Raw genomic sequence first — 26,143 nt, forward strand, 5'->3', positions numbered from 1 at the left:
TTTTCCATTCCATTTCATAAAATGAAAGGAAAATTTCACTAGTACAAAAGTGACCATTAGACGCGGTTAAAATAGTTTTTAGTCGCGGTTTTGAACCCCGACTTAAAATGCCGTGGCTAAAAATGTATTGTTTATCAGACGCGGTTCGTTAAACCCCGTCTTAAAATACACCACCGCGACTTAAAAATTGTTACTACTTTTTGGAAAAATTTTTTAGTCGGTGTTTTAAACCGTGACTTAAAATCACTTTATAATTTTATATCAGCTTTTAGTCGGTGTTAGAGGAACCGCGACTTATAAGCAATTATGTAAAAAAATATGCAATTAAATTTTAAACAAATAAAAATAATAATTTGTAGTAAAAAATAAAAAAAAAACTGTAGTCCAAATTTCAAACAATCAATTCATATATATTCAACATAATAATCCGAACAAGCTCAAATCGACCCAATACACATTCAACCCGAAAGTTTACACGGGTAAAATAACAATCATTACTTAATCTATTCAAAACTATATTACTATCCATAAAAAAAACTACATTTAAACCAAGAAACACCCAGCCCGTTAAAAAAAGGCATCTCCTTCCTTGTCTTTTCTATTTCTTCATCCGTAGCCTACTTCGTGTCTGCACCAAGTTTCGTCGGTGGCCGTCAATATCTTTAACATAGCTTTAAGCTCAACTCTTTTTTTCTTGCATGTTCCATTTCAATCTCTTTTCACATTTCATGATATATAATGAACACTGCATCAACTATCAACAAGACAAACAAAAAACGACTAAGTGAAATTTCTGTTTTGGAAGTAGTAAAAAAGCAAGTTAGTTATGAATCTATACATAACCAAAGCTTAAAATGTAACTAGTAGTTAAATGGTATGGGGAAGTTTATAATCTGCACACAAAACATCATAATCATTTATGTGAAAATGATGCAAGTTCTTAATCTAATAAAACTAGTAATAATACCCGTGCATGTTGCGGCGCGAGAACATCGTAAATATCGAGTGGATTAGTCTAAACGTCGTGTGATGCGTTAACCGTATGGAAACACGCATTTTGACGTATCAAATTGAACCCGAAGTAACCTATATAAGCATTGTGATTGGACCAAAACGTAAAGTAAATCAAATTTATATGTGACCCGACTCATACATAGAAAAGAAACTACAATTTGACTCCACACGTTCGAAACAAAATTTACGAAACATACATAAAATACGCACAAATACATATTATATTTGTCCTGACTCATCCCCCAAATCAAAACGTAGACCAACTCAAATTTATAGTTCATAAAATTATGCACGTAAATTTTTTTTAATGAATAAGTATTATATTTGACCTAAATCGTTTTCTACAAAAAGTTTACGTCGAAACATAGAGCAATCATATTTATACCGACATGTAAATAAAAATATGCACGTAAAAATAGTTTTTTTAAGTAAAGGAATTATAGGGGTAAACTCGAAAAAAATTATAGGTAAAAAACTTAATAGGTTAAAAAGGTTCGTAAAACCATACCAAGTAGCACCAATGCAACACAATTGCCGGCGACCCCAACAGTGGAAAATTTCGTAAAAATAAAATAAATAAAAAAGGAAAAATAACAGCAAACGAAAAACAGACGTAAAATCTTTGAACCACGCACGCCCGTTGTTGTGTGTTAATGCGAAAGAATTAGACCGAAACGTAAAACGTAGAAAAAAAAGAACTAAGTCGAACGGGGAAAATAAACGTGTTACGACAAACCTCTTAAATGAAAAAAAAATAGACCAAAAAACGGTGAACCCCACACACATGTTGCGGCATTTTAACTTGCAAAATTTAAACGAAACGTAAAATGAATAATTTGTGAAACATGAAACTTATAAGGGGGCAAAGATGAAAATAAAAAGTGTTAGGGTTAAATTACAAAAGAAGGAAAACACTGGGTTAGAAATGAAAAATCAACTTTTTTCTTTGAAAATCTGCCCATGCATGGAGTACAACTCTATAAAGCAACATTTAGTTGCTAATTTATAGTTTATAATTCCCCAGGTCCATTTTTATACAAGGCATATTAGCTTGATTCTACTAGTGGGAAAGCTGTCACACCCCGATTTCCACGTGTTTCACCGGTGGGCCCGGTGGGGGATTACCGTGACGATGTTGGCAACAATATAGTCAAACCACACAATTATATAAATGCACAGCGGAAGCTTAAGATAAATATATAAACTTCAACCTCTGGTTGTAATATCAAATGTATTACAGAAGTTGAATATATCCACAGCGGATCAAAATAATAAATATTGTTCATTTAGATGCAGCATCGAGTTTGCGAGACTATGTACGATGCTTAGGACGCCTATACCAGCCCATTTCGTATAGTACCTGCACTTAATCTTTTGGGGAAAATACGTCAGTTTACACTGGTAAATACATTCAACTGACACATTTGAAAATGTTTATTAAAATTGATTTGAATGCACAAGGCACAAACTCTTTTATAACTTGGGAAAATTATTAAAATCTTGTGAACGTTTTACATGTTCTTTTATGCGTTCAGTAGCCCGGGTCGTGCCGGGTTAAAGATTTATAGACACACCACATCGCGTAAAACCGTAGTATAAAAACCAACGGCTACGTCTTTTAATTTAATGTCGACAATATATACCGGGTGTACGCCTACACCGGGATGTCGATGGTCGTGGCCATTTCGTAAAATGATGCCAAGGATATCCGGGACAACGGTCATTAAACCCCCCAAAGGCTTTTAAGAAACAAAACTGTTTAAATGAGCCAATCATATTATTTAATTAACCACCTAAGCGATGGAAAAATATAATGCTCAATCAAGCGGTATTAACATACCGTAACCCAAGCCCGTATAGGGGAAATAAGTTAAAGTATTTACCTTTGCAAGTATATTTCCTTAATTTGATTTAGTCACCGATAGCTTTTACTGGGCTCCTAATCTGGAACGAAGGTTTTAATTAACCTCTTAGAATCCTAACGAGTCTTTATAATGGCCGTAGCCTAGACCGGTTGGTTCCGATATGTGAATACGGTTTAATCGCGCGAAAAGGCGAAAACCGAGAATGGAGTGTGATTCTGACCCAACAAGTTTAGAGACTTGTTTTATATGGGTTTATGGTTCACACTCTGGAATTTGGGGTTCAAATAATATAATTTGACCCGTACCGGCTAATTTATGAAAACTAGTTTCATAATCCGAACCGTGCGCGCAATAGGCGAAACGGTTAACCATGAGAGTCTTGCGCTTATTTCCTAAGTCAATATGCCTTAAAGAGGTTGTGGTATCAGTAGGATACCTTCCGTGATGCCCGTAACGAGTTTAAGTTAATATTATGCCCCGTAGGGGCTTTTCGGTCATTTTAAAGACTTTTAAAGAGCTTTTCGAGTTCTACAGGAAATCTGAGTTTCCCGAACAGCTTATAAAGCTTCAAATACTTTATTTATTATTTGGAATCAGTAGCAACTGGAATCGGGTCAAAAGACCTTGTAGAACTCATGTTTTGGCCGAAAAGGGCATATTCGGTATTTACCGAACCGTAGCCATAACCGCAGGTTATGAGCGAGGTAAAAATTATTAAAAATCTTTAAAATTCCCAAAATATTATTTTAATACAGTGGGTAAAAGTTTTGGTGACGAAATCTTGGTTTAGATAGGCGTTATGCTAATCGCGCCGTTTATTACAAAAGTTTACTTTAATTGCGCTATTTAGCATAACTCTCATTCTAGACCTCGGATTGACGTGAAACTTTAAGGACATGCTTATAAATTAATAAGCAAGGTTCTGGTCCGTTCACGTGCCCGGAATACTCGTTTTATTTTCAAAATGGCGTTACGGTCAACTTTTAGGCGATTAACGGAAATGTGCAAAAGACTCGGATAACTTATGAACCGATCACAGAGGTTTATACCATCATGTAATCTGGTCCTAAGAGAGTCCTAAGGTATATCTATACCTCACTAAAACGGGTCAGAACTGAAGTCAAAGCAAAAGTCAAACTTTTGCGACATTCGGCTCCGAACCGGGTCAATCTAGCAAATGGTCGATTCAAACGAGCGCAAACAAGTTTATATGCTTAATATAATGTTTTATGAACATCAAAACAGGTTTCATAATGTATACATTACAGATTATGTAGAAAACGGCAAAATGACTTTCTGTTGACTTTTTAAGTGCGCGTTTGACTCGATATTTGACATAGTTAGAGTGGTGATCAGAGGGAACCCTTTTAGGGGTTTATTACCCACATAAATACCAACTCAAAACTACTTTTGATTCGTCATAAGACTGAACCATCACTGATTTATTTTAAAGTCAAACCGTATTTACGACGGTTTGGTTTTTAGCTATTTACTAAGGAAATGTGAAACCACAAAGGGTTAGATCACTTACAGAAGCTTGAGAGAAGACTTATGAACACAGAGGAATGCTAGAGAGCTCTTAGAATGATCAGATAGAAGTGTTTGTGTTGTGGTGAATGTTATGAACCAAATGTGCTTATTTATAGTGTTCACAAGGCCATGAGATCATTACAACTCACACTACAGAGGAGTATGGATGATGGGCATGTGTCTCCTGGAGCTATGGGTCAAGTGTAGGGTGCCCATGCCTCATTTATTGGAGATCTGATCATTCACAAGCTCAAAAGGCAAGAAAACACAATGTTACTGCATCTGGGCGTCCCACGCGGCCCGCATGGATATTCCATGCCACTTTTACGCGGGCCGCCTGAGTTTAAGAGATCAGACGCGTAAATGAGGTGGCTCGCGGCCCGCCTCAACTTATGCCTAAACCTCACGCGGGCCGCGAGAGGTTTATATTTCAGAAATTTTAAATCTTTTGCCATGATTACGAAATCCTGGTAATTAATAACGAAATCTTTCGTAATGATTTACCTGACCTTTCGGGTTTGAAGGGGTAACTTTGCGGTTTGGCCCTCGGTTAATTACAACTAGGGACCTCGTGTTATTTACCCGCGTTGTTAAGTCCCTGGTTAGTTTATTAATTATTCAGAAAGCCTTAACTTTCGTTATTGACGCTTTTAACCCTTCTTATACGAGTTCGATCGTAACTTTCCTGTTTCATAACGAAACTTCGCGAAATTTATATGTTATATTTTAGTGAGTGTATAATACTGTTACAAAGCTTTGGGAACGTTAAAGGATCACTCAGAGGTATAATTAAACATGTTGACACAGTTAACCCTGTAGCCTGTAATCTCTCACTTTCTTTCGTGTTTCGCTTCCGTACGATCCATGATTTATTCGTTTGAAGGTACAAGCACCATTTAGGGTTACTATACAGTATATTTACCCTTGTTTGACATTTATAACCCTCGAATTTATATACTTTCAAGGTTTGTCAAACTTAGTCCTTTATTTAATATCAATGCCACGTGTAAACAAATGACACGTGTTAACACATTATTGGACACAAAAATTCGAGGTGTTACATCCTCACCCCCTTAAAATAAATCTCGACCCGAGATTTACTCAAATAAATAGGGGTACTTTTCTTTTATTGTGTCTTCGCCTTCCCACGTATATTCGGGACCTCTACGAGCATCCCATTTGACCTTTACAATCGGTACGTGCTTTCTTCGAAGCTTCTTCACCTGTCGATCTTCAATCGACAAAGGTTTTTCTATAAATTTTAAGCTCTCATCTATATGCACATTTGTGTGTGGAATCACCAATGATTCATCGGCGAAGCACTTTTTGAGATTGCAGATGTGGAACACATTGTGAATTCCATTGAGCTCTTCAGGCAAGTTCAACTTATAGGCGACTGACCCGACCCGTTCAATGACCTCAAAAGGTCCTATGTATCTCGGACTCAGTTTGCCTTTCTTGCCGAAACGCATCACCCCTTTCCAGGGTGATACCTTAAGCAACACTTTTTCACCTACTTCGAAGTGAAGATCCTTACGTTTTGGATCAGCGTAGCTTTTCTGCCTATCGCGGGCAGCCTTGAGACGTTCCCGGATTTGGACAATCTTGTCCGTTGTTGGAAAACAATCTCTGGTCCTGATAATTGGACCTCTCCTACTTCCGCCCAACAAACAGGCGATCTACATTTCCTACCGTATAATGCCTCGAAAGGCGCAGCCTTTATGCTGGTGTGGTAGCTATTATTGTAGGAGAATTCGATTAGGGGTAGGTTCTTATCCCAGTTACCACCTAAATCGATCGTGCATGCACGAAGCATGTCTTCTAGCGTTTGAATGGTACGCTCACTCTGACCGTCCGTCTGTGGATGGTAAGCCGTACTAAAGTTCAAACGCGTGCCCAAAGATTGCTGGAAACTCTTCCAGAAGTGAGACGTGTATCTAGTATCCCGGTCGGAGATAATAGACACAGGTATGCCGTGTAAGGCTACAATCTTATCCACATAAAGTTGGGCTAACATATCGGAGCTATACGTCTCCTTGATGGGTAGAAAATGAGCTGATTTAGTCAGCCTATCGACTATGACCCATATTGTATCGTTTCCTTTCCTGGTTTTGGGTAACTTGGTTATGAAGTCCATAGTTACGCATTCCCACTTCCACTCGGGAAGTTCAGGCTGTTGTAGCAAACCAGACGGCTTTTGGTGCTCGGCTTTGACTTGAGCACAAGTCAAGCACTTTGCTACTTGGGCGGCCACAGACTTTTTCAAGCCTATCCACCAATAATTTGCCTTTAAATCTTGACACATTTTGTCTGCACCAGGATGGACTGAGTATTTGGAACTATGGGCTTCCTGGAGGATAACATCTCGTAGTCCTCCATAAATCGGAACCCATATACGTCCGTTCAGTCTAAGGATTCCATCCTTGCTGAGAGTCAACTGCTCCTCAGTTACTCCTAATTTTTCATTAGGATAATTAGCTTCCAACACAGCCTCTCGCTGTGCAGCTAAAATCCTTAGCTGATGATAGCCCGACCTCAAGTCGATCTTCGAGAAATAGCTTGCTCCTTGCAGCTGATCGAATAGATCATCGATCCTCGGCAAAGGATATCTATTCTTTATGGTCACTTTATTTAGCTCTCGATAGTCAATGCACAACCGCATCGATCCGTCCTTCTTCTTTACAAATAGGACTGGTGCTCCCCAGGGAGATGAACTAGGTCTGATAAAACCTTTCGCCAGCAGTTCATCCAATTGGGTCCTCAGTTCTTTCATTTCCGTTGGAGCTAGCCTGTAAGGTGCTCTAGCTATCGGAGCCGCTCCAGGAATGATGTCTATTCTGAACTCCACTTGTCTATCTGGTGGCAAACCAGGTAGTTCTTCAGGAAAAACTTCGGGGTATTCAGAAATGACAGGAAGATCCTCGATCTTCGGCTTAGGTTCTTCTATTATCACCTGAGCCATGTAAATTACACAGCCTCTGTTTAAACACCTTGAAGCTTTGAGCATAGATACGTCCTCGGGTAATCCGTACTGCGTATCTCCTCGAATGGTAAGAGATTCACCACTCGGAGTCTTTAAAACTATCTGCCTTTTGCCGCAAATGATTTGGGCCTGATTATGGGATAACCAGTCCATGCCTAGCACAATGTCGAAACCCGCTAATTTAAAGGGAAGTAGAGATAGGGGAAAAGAATGGTTCCTAATGGATATTTCACATCCCTCTAAGACAGTGGAGACGGTTTCTATCGTGCCGTCTGCTAACTCTACCTCGTATTTCATATCAAGGGTTTTGATAGGCATATTTAGTAGTTGGCAAAATTTCTGGTCTACAAAGGATTTATCGGCGCCAGAATTGAATAGTACTCTTGCAAATATATTATTTACGAGAAAAGTACCTGTAAGCACGTTGTTGTTCTGGACCGCTTCCTTTGCATCCATGCGAAAAACTCTCGCATTTGACTTCTTGGCCTCTTCCGCCTTCTTGGCATACTTAGGGCAGTTACTCTTGATGTGACCCTTTTCGTTACAACCATAGCAAGTTGCATCCTTGATCTTTTTGCATTCCACAGTCTTATGATCCTTGGACTTGCATAGTCCACAGGAAGGAGTCTTTGGTTGTGACTGTGAATTCGATGCAAACCTGCACTTCCCAGAGTGGGGTTTCTTGCAGATTTTGCAGTTGGGCCTTTCACCAGCTTGCCCATCTTTCTTTGCCTCCGACCCTCTTTTGCCTTCACCGTTTCCACGGTGCTTCTTCCCTGATCTTCGTGAGGTATCATCCTCACGTTTTCTCTTCTCAGCCTCCTTGCTCCTTAGTGTCCTCAGACGGACAACATCTAAAGTTAGAGACAAGGAGAGGTCAGTAACTGACCTGAAGGTCGTCGGCCGAGAGGCCTTTACGCTAGCCTTTATTGCAGGCTCTAATCCCCCAATGAAACGGGCGATTCTTCTGGGTTCTGGTGTCACAAGGTATGGGACCAGGCGAGACATCGTATTGAAGCTCGTCAAATATGCCTGGCAGTCCAGGTTCGTCATCACCAGTGACACAAAGTCAGCCTCGATCTTCTCAACCTCATGCTGAGGGCAGTAGTTTTCCTTAATGAGAGCAATAAATTCCTCCCACGTCATTTTGTATAAAGCAGACTTACCAGATGCCTGCACCAACGCCCTCTACCACGCCAGGGCCTCGCCCTTAAATGACTGGGACACATACTTCACCACATCCCTCTCTGCACACCCGCTGATGTCCACAATAGTGTCCATCTCATCTAGCCAGGTGATACAATCCACAGCACCTTTCTCCCCTGTAAATTCCCGGGGCTTACAAGATACAAAGTATTTGTAGGTGCAACCCTTAGCATTTGATGCATCAGTATATTCTCTATCGCGATGAACGCTGTTCTCAGTGGACGAGTGTTTGTCGTCATCTTTCTTGGGTTGAGAGGGTGGTTTGGAGTGTGTCTTGGGTTTAGAGGGTGGTTTTGATACAGTTCTGCCTTGGGACTCAGTATATTGACGATCAAGAGCTGCCTGAACAGCATTGTCAATCAGAGCCTTTAGCTGTGCGCCTGTGAGATGCACTGGCGCATTGTCGTAGTCATCTTCATTTGTGTGGCTGTTCTCTCCATTGGGATCCGCCATTGTAACTTGAATCTGCTACAGAAGATAACAAAATTTTATTTAGGAGATTATTATATAATTGTCTTTTATGACAATTTGTCGACCATGGTAACAGAGACCATATGTGGTTAACTTATTACTCATTAAATCTTAGGATTTGAATACATCCTATTTTAGCTATAACAATAATATTGGCGGCGTAAAGCCTAATTACGAGGATGTTTTATAATATTAGCCGAGATTCCAGAGAATCAAAGGCATAGAGGTTTGAACCGTAGTTCTCTTACCCCTTTCTGGCAGGGAGTCATAGACCACCACTGTCTTTTGTCTTTATAAGACAATTATTACGGCCCATAGGCACCACACCACTAATGGATGTTTTAATAAGGTTGGCCCGTAGGCACTACATCACTAATGGATGTTTTAATAAGATTGGCCCGTAGGCACTACATCACTAATGGATGTTTAAATAAGTGATCATCTCTACTGATGATTTAACCCATGATTTATAAATCATTTAGTTGGGTTTTGAAATCCTTAAAGGGTTATTGTATAAGAATGACGCACGTGATTTTAACGAATCACATCTGCCATGATTGTTAACATGCTTGCAGCGGTTAACAGGGAATCTGAATCTTTTAATTAAGTCCTACCATCTTGGCCGGATCTTAGAAGACACCAGGCTAGGTTTCACTCTTTAAGATTCTTTATTTAGGCAGATCAATTTAAAAGGAATGGTTTTGATTTATTTCATACATATTAAAACAAAACTCATAACATACATTCCATAATCTCAAATACAATTACATATTGCCCTAAACGGGTCTTTCAAATAGTACATACCTCCATAGAGGTTTAAAATGAGTGACAAGTCCACGCAGGGACTAATACAAGATAGGTGTCCATGTAAGGACTAAAAGATAAGTCCACGTAGGGACTGAAATACGATAAGTGTCCACGCAGGGACTTATTTCAAAATAGAAATTACATTAGTACAACTATTAAGGGCTAATGGTCACGTTTCTTCTTTTTGCCCTTTAGTAGGTTCGCCAAGCCCTTGAGAAATCCTCGGTGGCTTTTATTCTCTTCCTCGAACTCTCTCTCCACACGATCTAGTCGATGGAGTATCTCTTCCTGTTCAGGAGGAGAGAAACGTGGTTGTGGCGCTTGTTGCGGAACTGGGGGTCTGGGAGGTATTGGATACCCATGAGCTGAGTAGTCCGGTGGTCCCATGTTCCCATGAGCTCCGTCAGGGTAGCGCGCATTATATCTAGCCGACACCACATATGGGTCGCGTTCATAATTGTAGTTGTATTGTGCTTGTGACGGTTCGAACGGGTTGTAAGCCGTTGGACCCGTGTAAGCAGGTATGGGTTGGTCATACCCAAATGGTGGCGAATTTGGTGCAGCTGGTGCGGAGTTCGCCTCCTGTATAGGACTTGAAGGTCCTTCTTCTTGTAGTGGTGGATAGTGGCTACTACTAGAGTGTCGAGGGGTGCTGAAGTGGATACCCCCTCCTCCTCGTGTGGACATACGAGCATTTGTCCTCCTACGCCTTGGCGGATCAGGCATTACTGGTTGCGCCGGTGGCGGAGGTGGTGGCGTCACTGCCTCAAAGCGTGAATCCTCAGAGGGATCCTGTGGATGTCGCGGTTGTTGTGATGTCTGTTGAGGTGGCGTGTAGTACCACTCATGTCGGTCAAACAACGCTTGGAAACTGTCTGGCCCCTGATAGGGTGTGCCATGGAAGGATGACCCATCAGAGACTTCTATCGGATGCGTGGGCGTACCACGAGCAGGTTCAGTTGGATCAGTATCTTCATCCATATGGTCTTCGGAGAAGTGATCTTGTGGCCCTAATGGAACAAAGCCTGAAGGTTCCTGTATGTAGTCAGCCGGATTAAACTGACCTATGAAGTATGGAGTAGGGTCGTCGTAATTTCGGTGCGATACCGAACGTTGTAGAGGTATGAAGGAAGGTTGTGGGTTGTTGGGATCATTCTCTGAGTTTGGCCCAAAGGAGTGCCGGTAGGATGGCGTCGAGCTGTGCGAGGTGGAATGCCTCGCAGGTTCATACAGATCTCTTCGTCGTTGTGGTTCTTCACTCCGTGTCATTGAAGGATGTCTTGTACCTGATGGTCCAGCTTCGTTATCGTGATGTGTCACGATATCCCCTCTGCCTCTTCTTCCCCTTCCTCTTCCTTGGAATATAACAGGTGGCATTTTCCTGCTTTATAAAACTTTAAATTCCAATAATAAAAGAAAAAGACAAAATTGGAATAACAATTCGAATTTGTCCTAAGTTCTTGTCTAGACTCAAGTATGTGCAATTGTGTCATTGAGATTAAACACATTAGGATAGTGTTTAATTCACTCAATGTTGGCTCTGATACCAACCTGTCACACCCCGATTTCCACGTGTTTCACCGGTGGGCCCGGTGGGGGATTACCGTGACGATGTTGGCAACAATATAGTCAAACCACACAATTATATAAATGCACAGCGGAAGCTTAAGATAAATATATAAACTTCAACCTCTGGTTGTAATATCAAATGTATTACCGAAGTTGAATATATCCACAGCGGATCAAAATAATAAATATTGTTCATTCAGATGCAGCATCGAGTTTGCGAGACTATGTACGATGCTTAGGACGCCTATACCAGCCCATTTCGTATAGTACCTGCACTTAATCTTTTGGGGAAAATACGTCAGTTTACACTGGTAAATACATTCAACTGACACATTTGAAAATGTTTATTAAAATTGATTTGAATGCACAAGGCACAAACTCTTTTATAACTTGGGAAAATTATTAAAATCTTGTGAACGTTTTACATGTTCTTTTATGCGTTCAGTAGCCCGGGTCGTGCCGGGTTAAAGATTTATAGACACACCACATCGCGTAAAACCGTAGTATAAAAACCAACGGCTACGTCTTTTAATTTAATGTCGATAATATATACCGGGTGTACGCCTACACCGGGATGTAGATGGTCGTGGCCATTTCGTAAAATGATGCCAAGGATATCCGGGACAACGGTCATTAAACCCCCCAAAGGCTTTTAAGAAACAAAACTGTTTAAATGAGCCAATCATATTATTTAATTAACCACCTAAGCGATGGAAAAATATAATGCTCAATCAAGCGGTATTAACATACCGTAACCCAAGCCCGTATAGGGGAAATAAGTTAAAGTATTTACCTTTGCAAGTATATTTCCTTAATTTGATTTAGTCACCGATAGCTTTTACTGGGCTCCTAATCTGGAACGAAGGTTTTAATTAACCTCTTAGAATCCTAACGAGTCTTTATAATGGCCGTAGCCTAGACCGGTTGGTTCCGATATGTGAATACGGTTTAATCGCGCGAAAAGGCGAAAACCGAGAATGGAGTGTGATTCTGACCCAACAAGTTCAGAGACTTGTTTTATATGGGTTTATGGTTCACACTCTGGAATTTGGGGTTCAAATAATATAATTTGACCCGTACCGGCTAATTTATGAAAACTAGTTTCATAATCCGAACCGTGCGCGCAATAGGCGAAACGGTTAACCATGAGAGTCTTGCGCTTATTTCCTAAGTCAATATGCCTTAAAGAGGTTGTGGTATCAGTAGGATACCTTCCGTGATGCCCGTAACGAGTTTAAGTTAATATTATGCCCCGTAGGGGCTTTTCGGTCATTTTAAAGACTTTTAAAGAGCTTTTCGAGTTGTACAGGAAATCTGAGTTTCCCGAACAGCTTATAAAGCTTCAAATACTTTATTTATTATTTGGAATCAGTAGCAACTGGAATCGGGTCAAAAGACCTTGTAGAACTCATGTTTTGGCCGAAAAGGGCATATTCGGTATTTACCGAACCGTAGCCATAACTGCAGGTTATGAGCGAGGTAAAAATTATTAAAAATCTTTAAAATTCCCAAAATATTATTTTAATACAGTGGGTAAAAGTTTTGGTGACGAAATCTTGGTTTAGATAGGCGTTATGCTAATCGCGCCGTTTATTACAAAAGTTTACTTTAATTGCGCTATTTAGCATAACTCTCATTCTAGACCTCGGATTGACGTGAAACTTTAAGGACATGCTTATAATTTAATAAGCAAGGTTCTGGTCCGTTCACGTGCCCGGAATACTCGTTTTATTTTCAAAATGGCGTTACGGTCAACTTTTAGGCGATTAACGGAAATGTGCAAAAGACTCGGATAACTTATGAACCGATCACAGAGGTTTATACCATCATGTAATCTGGTCCTAAGAGAGTCCTAAGGTATATCTATACCTCACTAAAACGGGTCAGAACTGAAGTCAAAGCAAAAGTCAAACTTTTGCGACATTCGGCTCCGAACCGGGTCAATCTAGCAAATGGTCGATTCAAACGAGCGCAAACAAGTTTATATGCTTAATATAATGTTTTATGAACATCAAAACAGGTTTCATAATGTATACATTACAGATTATGTAGAAAACGGCAAAATGACTTTCTGTTGACTTTTTAAGTGCGCGTTTGACTCGATATTTGACATAATTAGAGTGGTGATCAGAGGGAACCCTTTTAGGGGTTTATTACCCACATAAATACCAACTCAAAACTACTTTTGATTCGTCATAAGACTGAACCATCACTGATTTATTTTAAAGTCAAACCGTATTTACGACGGTTTGGTTTTTAGCTATTTACTAAGGAAATGTGAAACCACAAAGGGTTAGATCACTTACAGAAGCTTGAGAGAAGACTTATGAACACAGAGGAATTCTAGAGAGCTCTTAGAATGATCAGATAGAAGTGTTTGTGTTGTGGTGAATGTTATGAACCAAATGTGCTTATTTATAGTGTTCACAAGGCCATGAGATCATTACAACTCACACTACAGAGGAGTATGGATGATGGGCATGTGTCTCCTGGAGCTATGGGTCAAGTGTAGGGTGCCCATGCCTCATTTATTGGAGATCTGATCATTCACAAGCTCAAAAGGCAAGAAAACACAATGTTTCTGCATCTGGGCGTCCCACGCGGCCCGCATGGATATTCCATGCCACTTTTACGCGGGCCGCCTGAGTTTAAGAGATCAGACGCGTAAATGAGGTGGCTCGCGGCCCGCCTCAACTTATGCCTAAACCTCACGCGGGCCGCGAGAGGTTTATATTTCAGAAATTTTAAATCTTTTGCCATGATTACGAAATCCTGGTAATTAATAACGAAATCTTTCGTAATGATTTACCTGACCATTCGGGTTTGAAGGGGTAACTTTGCGGTTTGGCCCTCGGTTAATTACAACTAGGGACCTCGTGTTATTTACCCGCGTTGTTAAGTCCCTGGTTAGTTTATTAATTATTCAGAAAGCCTTAACTTTCGTTATTGACGCTTTTAACCCTTCTTATACGAGTTCGATCGTAACTTTCCTGTTTCATAACGAAACTTCGCGAAATTTGTATATTATATTTTAGTGAGTGTATAATACTGTTACAAAGCTTTGGGAACGTTAAAGGATCACTCAGAGGTATAATTAAACATGTTGACACAGTTAACCCCTGTAGCCTGTAATCTCTCACTTTCTTTCGTGTTTCGCTTCCGTACGATCCATGATTTATTCGTTTGAAGGTACAAGCACCATTTAGGGTTACTATATAGTATATTTACCCTTGTTTGACATTTATAACCCTCGAATTTATATACTTTCAAGGTTTGTCAAACTTAGTCCTTTATTTAATATCAATGCCACGTGTAAACAAATGACACGTGTTAACACATTATTGGACACAAACATTCGAGGTGTTACATCCTCACCCCCTTAAAATAAATCTCGACCCGAGATTTACTCAAATAAATAGGGGTACTTTTCTTTTATTGTGTCTTCGCCTTCCCACGTATATTCGGGACCTCTACGAGCATCCCATTTGACCTTTACAATCGGTACGTGCTTTCTTCGAAGCTTCTTCACCTGTCGATCTTCAATCGACAAAGGTTTTTCTATAAATTTTAAGCTCTCATCTATATGCACATCTGTGTGTGGAATCACCAATGATTCATCGGCGAAGCACTTTTTGAGATTGCAGATGTGGAACACATTGTGAATTCCATTGAGCTCTTCAGGCAAGTTCAACTTATAGGCGACTGACCCGACCCGTTCAATGACCTCAAAAGGTCCTATGTATCTCGGACTCAGTTTGCCTTTCTTGCCGAAACGCATCACCCCTTTCCAGGGTGATACCTTAAGCAACACTTTTTCACCTACTTCGAAGTGAAGATCCTTACGTTTTGGATCAGCGTAGCTTTTCTGCCTATCGCGGGCAGCCTTGAGACGTTCCCGGATCTGGACAATCTTGTCCGTTGTCTGGAAAACAATCTCTGGTCCTGATAATTGGACCTCTCCTACTTCCGCCCAACAAACAGGCGATCTACATTTCCTACCGTATAATGCCTCGAAAGGCGCAGCCTTTATGCTGGTGTGGTAGCTATTATTGTAGGAGAATTCGATTAGGGGTAGGTTCTTATCCCAGTTACCACCTAAATCGATCGCGCATGCACGAAGCATGTCTTCTAGCGTTTGAATGATACGCTCACTCTGACCGTCCGTCTGTGGATGGTAAGCCGTACTAAAGTTCAAACGCGTGCCCAAAGATTGCTGGAAACTCTTCCAGAAGTGAGACGTGTATCTAGTATCCCGGTCGGAGATAATAGACACAGGTATGCCGTGTAAGGCTACAATCTTATCCACATAAAGTTGGGCTAACATATCGGAGCTATACGTCTCCTTGATGGGTAGAAAATGAGCTGATTTAGTCAGCCTATCGACTATGACCCATATTGTATCGTTTCCTTTCCTGGTTTTGGGTAACTTGGTTATGAAGTCCATAGTTACGCATTCCCACTTCCACTCGGGAAGTTCAGGCTGTTGTAGCAAACCAGACGGCTTTTGGTGCTCGGCTTTGACTTGAGCACAAGTCAAGCACTTTGCTACGTGGGCGGCCACAGACTTTTTCAAGCCTATCCACCAATAATTTGCCTTTAAATCTTGACACATTTTGTCTGCACCAGGATGGACTGAGTATTTGGAACTATGGGCTTCCTGGAGGATAACATCTCGTAGTCCTCCATAAATCGGAACCCATATACGTCCGTTCAGTCTAAGGATTCCATCCTTGCTGAGAGTCAACTGCTCCTCAGTTACTCCTAATTTTTCATTAGGATAATTAGCTTCCAACACAGCCTCTCGCTGTGCAGCTAAAATCCTTTCAATTAAATTGTTCTTGACCTCAATGCTCTTGGCATTGATTCGAATAGGTTTTACCCTTTCTTTCCTGCTTAAGGCATCAGCGACTACATTCGCTTTGCCGGGATGGTACCTGATCTCGCAATCATAGTCATTCAAGGTTTCCATCCAACAGCGCTGCCTCATGTTCAACTCTTTCTGATTGAACAGGTGCTGGAGGCTTTTGTGATCAGAATAAATCACAAATTTAATACCATAAAGGTAATGCCTCCACAATTTTAGTGCAAATACAACGGCACCCAACTCCAAATCATGGGTGGTGTAATTCTTTTCGTGCACCTTTAATTGCCTTGAAGCATAGGCAATCACCTTGCCCTTCTGCATAAGTACACACCCCATGCCCGTGTGTGATGCATCGCAGTAAACTACGAATTCATCTGTACCTTCCGGTAATGTCAGCACAGGTGCGTTGCTTAGCTTCTGCTTCAGAACTTCGAAGGACTCTTGCTGCTTTGGGCCCCAAATAAGCTTTTCTTTCTTCTTGGTTAGGGAAGTCAAGGGCGCAGCAATCCTTGAAAAATTTTCAATAAACCTCCGGTAGTATCTTGCTAATCCCAGGAAACTACGAATTTCGGTAGGCGTCTTTGGCTCTTGCCAGTTCATGATTGCCTCTACCTTAGCGGGATCCACTTGGATACCACGCTCACTCACAACGTGACCTAAAAACTGAACCTCTCGTAGCCAGAATTCACATTTCGAGAATTTGGCGTAGAGTTTCTCACGCTGTAGTAATTCGAGAATGCAACGGAGGTGCTTCTCGTGGTCAGCTTGGTTCTTGGAATATATAAGGATATCGTCGATGAAGACTATGACAAATTTGTCCAAGTACGGCTTGCAGACGCGATTCATGAGATCCATGAACGCAGCCGGTGCATTTGTGAGCCCAAAAGGCATCACTAGGAACTCGTGATGACCATAGCGAGTCCTAAATGCTGTCTTATGTACATCCTCATCTCTGACCCTTAGCTGATGATAGCCCGACCTCAAGTCGATCTTCGAGAAATAGCTTGCTCCTTGCAGCTGATCGAATAGATCATCGATCCTCGGCAAAGGATATCTATTCTTTATGGTCACTTTATTTAGCTCTCGATAGTCGATGCACAACCGCATCGATCCGTCCTTCTTCTTTACAAATAGGACTGGTGCTCCCCAGGGAGATGAACTAGGTCTGATAAAACCTTTCGCCAGCAGTTCATCCAATTGGGTCCTCAGTTCTTTCATTTCCGTTGGAGCTAGCCTGTAAGGTGCTCTAGCTATCGGAGCCGCTCCAGGAATGATGTCTATTCTGAACTCCACTTGTCTATCTGGTGGCAAACCAGGTAGTTCTTCAGGAAAAACTTCAGGGTATTCAGAAATGACAGGAAGATCCTCGATCTTCGGCTTAGGTTCTTCTATTATCACCTGAGCCATGTAAATTACACAGCCTCTGTTTAAACACCTTGAAGCTTTGAGCATAGATACGTCCTCGGGTAATCCGTACTGCGTATCTCCTCGAATGGTAAGAGATTCACCACTCGGAGTCTTTAAAACTATCTGCCTTTTGCCGCAAATGATTTGGGCCTGATTATGGGATAACCAGTCCATGCCTAGCACAATGTCGAAACCCGCTAATTTAAAGGGAAGTAGAGATAGGGGAAAAGAATGGTTCCTAATGGATATTTCACATCCCTCTAAGACAGTGGAGACGGTTTCTATCGTGCCGTCTGCTAACTCTACCTCGTATTTCATATCAAGGGTTTTGATAGGCATATTTAGTAGTTGGCAAAATTTCTGGTCTACAAAGGATTTATCGGCGCCAGAATCGAATAGTACTCTTGCAAATATATTATTTACGAGAAAAGTACCTGTAAGCACGTTGTCGTTCTGGACCGCTTCCTTTGCATCCATGCGAAAAACTCTCGCATTTGACTTCTTGGCCTCTTCCGCCTTCTTGGCATACTTAGGGCAGTTACTCTTGATGTGCCCCTTTTCGTTACAACCATAGCAGGTTGCATCCTTGATCTTTTTGCATTCCACAGTCTTATGATCCTTGGACTTGCATAGTCCACAGGAAGGAGTCTTTGGTTGTGACTGTGAATTCGATGCAAACCTGCACTTCCCAGAGTGGGGTTTCTTGCAGATTTTGCAGTTGGGCCTTTCACCAGCTTGCCCATCTTTCTTTGCCTCCGACCCTCTTTTGCCTTCACCGTTTCCACGGTGCTTCTTCCCTGATCTTCGTGAGGTATCATCCTCACGTTTTCTCTTCTCAGCCTCCTTGCTCCTTAGTGTCCTCAGACGGACAACATCTAAAGTTAGAGACAAGGAGAGGTCAGTAACTGACCTGAAGGTCGTCGGCCGAGAGGCCTTTACGCTAGCCTTTATTGCAGGCTCTAATCCCCCAATGAAACGGGCGATTCTTCTGGGTTCTGGTGTCACAAGGTATGGGACCAGGCGAGACATCGTATTGAAGCTCGTCAAATATGCCTGGCAGTCCAGGTTCGTCATCACCAGTGACACAAAGTCAGCCTCGATCTTCTCAACCTCATGCTGAGGGCAGTAGTTTTCCTTAATGAGAGCAAAAAATTCCTCCCACGTCATTTTGTATAAAGCAGACTTACCAGATGCCTGCACCAACGCCCTCTACCACGCCAGGGCCTCGCCCTTAAATGACTGGGACACATACTTCACCACATCCCTCTCTGCACACCCGCTGATGTCCACAATAGTGTCCATCTCATCTAGCCAGGTGATACAATCCACAGCACCTTTCTCCCCTGTAAATTCCCGGGGCTTACAAGATACAAAGTATTTGTAGGTGCAACCCTTAGCATTTGATGCATCAGTATATTCTCTATCGCGATGAACGCTGTTCTCAGTGGACGAGTGTTTGTCGTCATCTTTCTTGGGTTGAGAGGGTGGTTTGGAGTGTGTCTTGGGTTTAGAGGGTGGTTTTGATACAGTTCTGCCTTGGGACTCAGTATATTGACGATCAAGAGCTGCCTGAACAGCATTGTCAATCAGAGCCTTTAGCTGTGCGCCTGTCAGATGCACTGGCGCATTGTCGTAGTCATCTTCATTTGTGTGGCTGTTCTCTCCATTGGGATCCGCCATTGTAACTTGAATCTGCTACAGAAGATAACAAAATTTTATTTAGGAGATTATTATATAATTGTCTTTTATGACAATTTGTCGACCATGGTAACAGAGACCATATGTGGTTAACTTATTACTCATTAAATCTTAGGATTTGAATACATCCTATTTTAGCTATAACAATAATATTGGCGGCGTAAAGCCTAATTACGAGGATGTTTTATAATATTAGCCGAGATTCCAGAGAATCAAAGGCATAGAGGTTTGAACCGTAGTTCTCTTACCCCTTTCTGGCAGGGAGTCATAGACCACCACTGTCTTTTGTCTTTATAAGACAATTATTACGGCCCATAGGCACCACACCACTAATGGATGTTTTAATAAGGTTGGCCCGTAGGCACTACATCACTAATGGATGTTTTAATAAGATTGGCCCGTAGGCACTACATCACTAATGGATGTTTAAATAAGTGATCATCTCTACTGATGATTTAACCCATGATTTATAAATCATTTAGTTGGGTTTTGAAATCCTTAAAGGGTTATTGTATAAGAATGACGCGCGTGATTTTAACGAATCACATCTGCCATGATTGTTAACATGCTTGCAGCGGTTAACAGGGAATCTGAATCTTTTAATTAAGTCCTACCATCTTGGCCGGATCTTAGAAGACACCAGGCTAGGTTTCACTCTTTAAGATTCTTTATTTAGGCAGATCAATTTAAAAGGAATGGTTTTGACTTGTTTCATACATATTAAAACAAAACTCATAACATACATTCCATAATCTCAAATACAATTACATATTGCCCTAAACGGGTCTTTCAAATAGTACATACCTCCATAGAGGTTTAAAATGAGTGACAAGTCCACGCAGGGACTAATACAAGATAGGTGTCCATGTAAGGACTAAAAGATAAGTCCACGTAGGGACTGAAATACGATAAGTGTCCACGCAGGGACTTATTTCAAAATAGAAATTACATTAGTACAACTATTAAGGGCTAATGGTCACGTTTCTTCTTTTTGCCCTTTAGTAGGTTCGCCAAGCCCTTGAGAAATCCTCGGTGGCTTTTCTTCTCTTCCTCGAACTCTCTCTCCACACGATCTAGTCGATGGAGTATCTCTTCCTGTTCAGGAGGAGAGAAACGTGGTTGTGGCGCTTGTTGCGGAACTGGGGGTCTGGGAGGTATTGGATACCCATGAGCTGAGTAGTCCGGTGGTCCCATGTTCCCATGAGCTCCGTCAGGGTAGCGCGCATTATATCTAGCCGACACCACATATGGGTCGCGTTCATAATTGTAATTGTATTGTGCTTGTGACGGTTCGAACGGGTTGTAAGCCGTTGGACCCGTGTAAGCAGGTATGGGTTGGTCATACCCAAATGGTGGCGAATTTGGTGCAGCTGGTGCGGAGTTCGCCTCCTGTATAGGACTTGAAGGTCCTTCTTCTTGTAGTGGCGGATAGTGGCTACTACTAGAGTGTCGAGGGGTGCTGAAGTGGATACCCCCTCCTCCTCGTGTGGACATACGAGCATTTGTCCTCCTACGCCTTGGCGGATCAGGCATTACTGGTTGCGCCGGTGGCGGAGGTGGTGGCGTAACTGCCTCAAAGCGTGAATCCTCAGAGGGATCCTGTGGATGTCGCGGTTGTTGTGATGTCTGTTGAGGTGGCGTGTAGTACCACTCATGTCGGTCAAACAACGCTTGGAAACTGTCTGGCCCCTGATAGGGTGTTCCATGGAAGGATGACCCATCAGAGACTTCTATCGGATGCGTGGGCGTACCACGAGCAGGTTCAGTTGGATCAGTATCTTCATCCATATGGTCTTCGGAGAAGTGATCTTGTGGCCCTAATGGAACAAAGCCTGAAGGTTCCTGTATGTAGTCAGCCGGATTAAACTGACCTATGAAGTATGGAGTAGGGTCGTCGTAATTTCGGTGCGATACCGAACGTTGTAGAGGTATGAAGGAAGGTTGTGGGTTGTTGGGATCATTCTCTGAGTTTGGCCCAAAGGAGTGCCGGTAGGATGGCGTCGAGCTGTGCGAGGTGGAATGCCTCGCAGGTTCATACAGATCTCTTCGTCGTTGTGGTTCTTCACTCCGTGTCATTGAAGGATGTCTTGTACCTGATGGTCCAACTTCGTTATCGTGATGTGTCACGATATCTCCTCTGCCTCTTCTTCCCCTTCCTCTTCCTTGGAATATAACAGGTGGCATTTTCCTGCTTTATAAAACTTTAAATTCCAATAATAAAAGAAAAAGACAAAATTGGAATAACAATTCGAATTTGTCCTAAGTTCTTGTCTAGACTCAAGTATGTGCAATTGTGTCATTGAGATTAAACACATTAGGATAGTGTTTAATTCACTCAATGTTGGCTCTGATACCAACCTGTCACACCCCGATTTCCACGTGTTTCACCGGTGGGCCCGGTGGGGGATTACCGTGACGATGTTGGCAACAATATAGTCAAACCACACAATTATATAAATGCACAGCGGAAGCTTAAGATAAATATATAAACTTCAACCTCTGGTTGTAATATCAAATGTATTACAGAAGTTGAATATATCCACAGCGGATCAAAATAATAAATATTGTTCATTCAGATGCAGCATCGAGTTTGCGAGACTATGTACGATGCTTAGGACGCCTATACCAGCCCATTTCGTATAGTACCTGCACTTAATCTTTTGGGGAAAATACGTCAGTTTACACTGGTAAATACATTCAACTGACACATTTGAAAATGTTTATTAAAATTGATTTGAATGCACAAGGCACAAACTCTTTTATAACTTGGGAAAATTATTAAAATCTTGTGAACGTTTTACATGTTCTTTTATGTGTTCAGTAGCCCGGGTCGTGCCGGGTTAAAGATTTATAGACACACCACATCGCGTAAAACCGTAGTATAAAAACCAACGGCTACGTCTTTTAATTTAATGTCGACAATATATACCGGGTGTACGCCTACACCGGGATGTCGATGGTCGTGGCCATTTCGTAAAATGATGCCAAGGATATCCGGGACAACGGTCATTAAACCCCCCAAAGGCTTTTAAGAAACAAAACTGTTTAAATGAGCCAATCATATTATTTAATTAACCACCTAAGCGATGGAAAAATATAATGCTCAATCAAGCGGTATTAACATACCGTAACCCAAGCCCGTATAGGGGAAATAAGTTAAAGTATTTACCTTTGCAAGTATATTTCCTTAATTTGATTTAGTCACCGATAGCTTTTACTGGGCTCCTAATCTGGAACGAAGGTTTTAATTAACCTCTTAGAATCCTAACGAGTCTTTATAATGGCCGTAGCCTAGACCGGTTGGTTCCGATATGTGAATACGGTTTAATCGCGCGAAAAGGCGAAAACCGAGAATGGAGTGTGATTCTGACCCAACAAGTTCAGAGACTTGTTTTATATGGGTTTATGGTTCACACTCTGGAATTTGGGGTTCAAATAATATAATTTGACCCGTACCGGCTAATTTATGAAAACTAGTTTCATAATCCGAACCGTGCGCGCAATAGGCGAAACGGTTAACCATGAGAGTCTTGCGCTTATTTCCTAAGTCAATATGCCTTAAAGAGGTTGTGGTATCAGTAGGATACCTTCCGTGATGCCCGTAACGAGTTTAAGTTAATATTATGCCCCGTAGGGGCTTTTCGGTCATTTTAAAGACTTTTAAAGAGCTTTTCGAGTTCTACAGGAAATCTGAGTTTCCCGAACAGCTTATAAAGCTTCAAATACTTTATTTATTATTTGGAATCAGTAGCAACTGGAATCGGGTCAAAAGACCTTGTAGAACTCATGTTTTGGCCGAAAAGGGCATATTCGGTATTTACCGAACCGTAGCCATAACCGCAGGTTATGAGCGAGGTAAAAATTATTAAAAATCTTTAAAATTCCCAAAATATTATTTTAATACAGTGGGTAAAAGTTTTGGTGACGAAATCTTGGTTTAGATAGGCGTTATGCTAATCGCGCCGTTTATTACAAAAGTTTACTTTAATTGCGCTATTTAGCATAACTCTCATTCTAGACCTCGGATTGACGTGAAACTTTAAGGACATGCTTATAATTTAATAAGCAAGGTTCTGGTCCGTTCACGTGCCCGGAATACTCGTTTTATTTTCAAAATGGCGTTACGGTCAACTTTTAGGCGATTAACGGAAATGTGCAAAAGACTCGGATAACTTATGAACCGATCACAGAGGGTTATACCATCATGTAATCTGGTCCTAAGAGAGTCCTAAGGTATATCTATACCTCACTAAAACGGGTCAGAACTGAAGTCAAAGCAAAAGTCAAACTTTTGCGACATTCGGCTCCGAACCGGGTCAATCTAGCAAATGGTCGATTCAAACGAGCGCAAACAAGTTTATATGCTTAATATAATGTTTTATGAACATCAAAACAGGTTTCATAACGTATACATTACAGATTATGTAGAAAACGGCAAAATGACTTTCTGTTGACTTTTTAAGTGCGCGTTTGACTCGATATTTGACATAGTTAGAGTGGTGATCAGAGGGAACCCTTTTAGGGGTTTATTACCCACATAAATACCAACTCAAAACTACTTTTGATTCGTCATAAGACTGAACCATCACTGATTTATTTTAAAGTCAAACCGTATTTACGACGGTTTGGTTTTTAGCTATTTACTAAGGAAATGTGAAACCACAAAGGGTTAGATCACTTACAGAAGCTTGAGAGAAGACTTATGAACACAGAGGAATGCTAGAGAGCTCTTAGAATGATCAGATAGAAGTGTTTGTGTTGTGGTGAATGTTATGAACCAAATGTGCTTATTTATAGTGTTCACAAGGCCATGAGATCATTACAACTCACACTACATAGGAGTATGGATGATGGGCATGTGTCTCCTGGAGCTATGGGTCAAGTGTAGGGTGCCCATGCCTCATTTATTGGAGATTTGATCATTCACAAGCTCAAAAGGCAAGAAAACACAACGTTTCTGCATCTGGGCGTCCCACGCGGCCCGCATGGATATTCCATGCCACTTTTACGCGGGCCGCCTAAGTTTAAGACATCAGACGCGTAAATGAGGTGGCTCGCGGCCCGCCTCAACTTATGCCTAAACCTCACGCGGGCCGCGAGAGGTTTATATTTCAGCAATTTTAAATCTTTTGCCATGATTACGAAATCCTGGTAATTAATAACGAAATCTTTCGTAATGATTTACCTGACCTTTCAGGTTTGAAGGGGTAACTTTGCGGTTTGGCCCTCGGTTAATTACAACTAGGGACCTCGTGTTATTTACCCGCGTTGTTAAGTCCCTGGTTAGTTTATTAATTATTCAGAAAGCCTTAACTTTCGTTATTGACGCTTTTAACCCTTCTTATATGAGTTCGATCGTAACTTTCCTGTTTCATAACGAAACTTCGCGAAATTTATATATTATATTTTAGTGAGTGTATAATACTGTTACAAAGCTTTGGGAACGTTAAAGGATCACTCAGAGGTATAATTAAACATGTTGACACAGTTAACCCCTGTAGCCTGTAATCTCTCACTTTCTTTCGTGTTTCGCTTCCGTACGATCCATGATTTATTCGTTTGAAGGTACAAGCACCATTTAGGGTTACTATACAGTATATTTACCCTTGTTTGACATTTATAACCCTCGAATTTATATACTTTCAAGGTTTGTCAAACTTAGTCCTTTATTTAATATCAATGCCACGTGTAAACAAATGACACGTGTTAACACATTATTGGACACAAAAATTCGAGGTGTTACAAAAGCCAAGATTTCTACAAAAGTATGCTTTATCGTTTCAGATTTAAGATATTTTCTTTTACACTACCAAAAGTTTGCAAAATATTCGTTTGATGATATATGGAGTCTTAACCCAAAGTGCCGAACAAACTAAGCCTTTTCTATATAATCTTAATGTCAGATAGGCTACAACACACAATTACATAGTTGGCTAGCAAACAAAGAATAAAATTGGCCCATGACAGTATACCAAATAAAAGCTATCTATTAACCTATTCATGCAACCAACACATAATTCACACACATAAAACAATCTTAACTTGATATTACCTGAAGCTTCTCATGCTGATCAGTAAATAAGAGTTTTAATTGATGTGGATTTTTGCAACGTTGATTTGCTATCCCAATACATACAAATGTTCAAATAAGCACCTAAAGTTGTCAAGTGTTAGCAGCTGGTTGATTTCCCTTAAAGAGTTGTCCATTAAAGGTAGAAAAGACCTTCAAATCCTTTACGAGAATTTCAATAGCTTTTGCAGGGTCACTCCTGAGATCGAAAACTCAAATAAAATAAGATAAAAACTTATGTAGAAAATGAACTTGGCGAAGATATAAATAAACTATTTGACTTGCCTATCAAGGGCTTCCAGGTACTTGTGTTTCCTAGCATTATTCAAATGGGGTATCCCACTTAACTAATCAGATTTCATTGGTAGGAGTTAGGATCAATAACACCATCACAACTGCAAACAAATGAACTTCAATAGATCAAAACAACAAACAATGAACTAAAAAACACATGGAACAAAACCAAGCCATAAAAAACTTACAAAACAGCCTTCAAAGTGAGGGTTTTTCAAAGTCAGCAACCTTCTCTACCATCTTATTCATAACGATAGCAGACCACAACCATCTTATTCTAGAACAAAGACGTGGTGCTGGTTGAGGATTAGAGATATGGGTGGCTCAATCGAAATAAGAATCCAGAGCCCATTATGTGATTCAAC

At 41.0% G+C, this 26,143-nt stretch overlaps 1 long non-coding RNA gene across 1 annotated transcript; it reads right to left on the bottom strand.

Moving 5' to 3' along the window:
- Positions 1 to 611: 611 nt before the first annotated feature.
- Positions 612 to 25,679, bottom strand: LOC118484333. The gene is made up of 2 exons (XR_004873359.1): positions 25,467 to 25,679; positions 612 to 754 (listed from the first exon to the last, which is right to left on the bottom strand). It is a non-coding gene; the product is annotated as an uncharacterized LOC118484333 (long non-coding RNA).
- Positions 25,680 to 26,143: the final 464 nt, after the last annotated feature.

The sequence above is a fragment of the Helianthus annuus genome, chromosome 11 (assembly GCF_002127325.2).
Source record: "Helianthus annuus cultivar XRQ/B chromosome 11, HanXRQr2.0-SUNRISE, whole genome shotgun sequence".
NCBI classification, from domain to species: domain Eukaryota; kingdom Viridiplantae; phylum Streptophyta; class Magnoliopsida; order Asterales; family Asteraceae; genus Helianthus; species Helianthus annuus.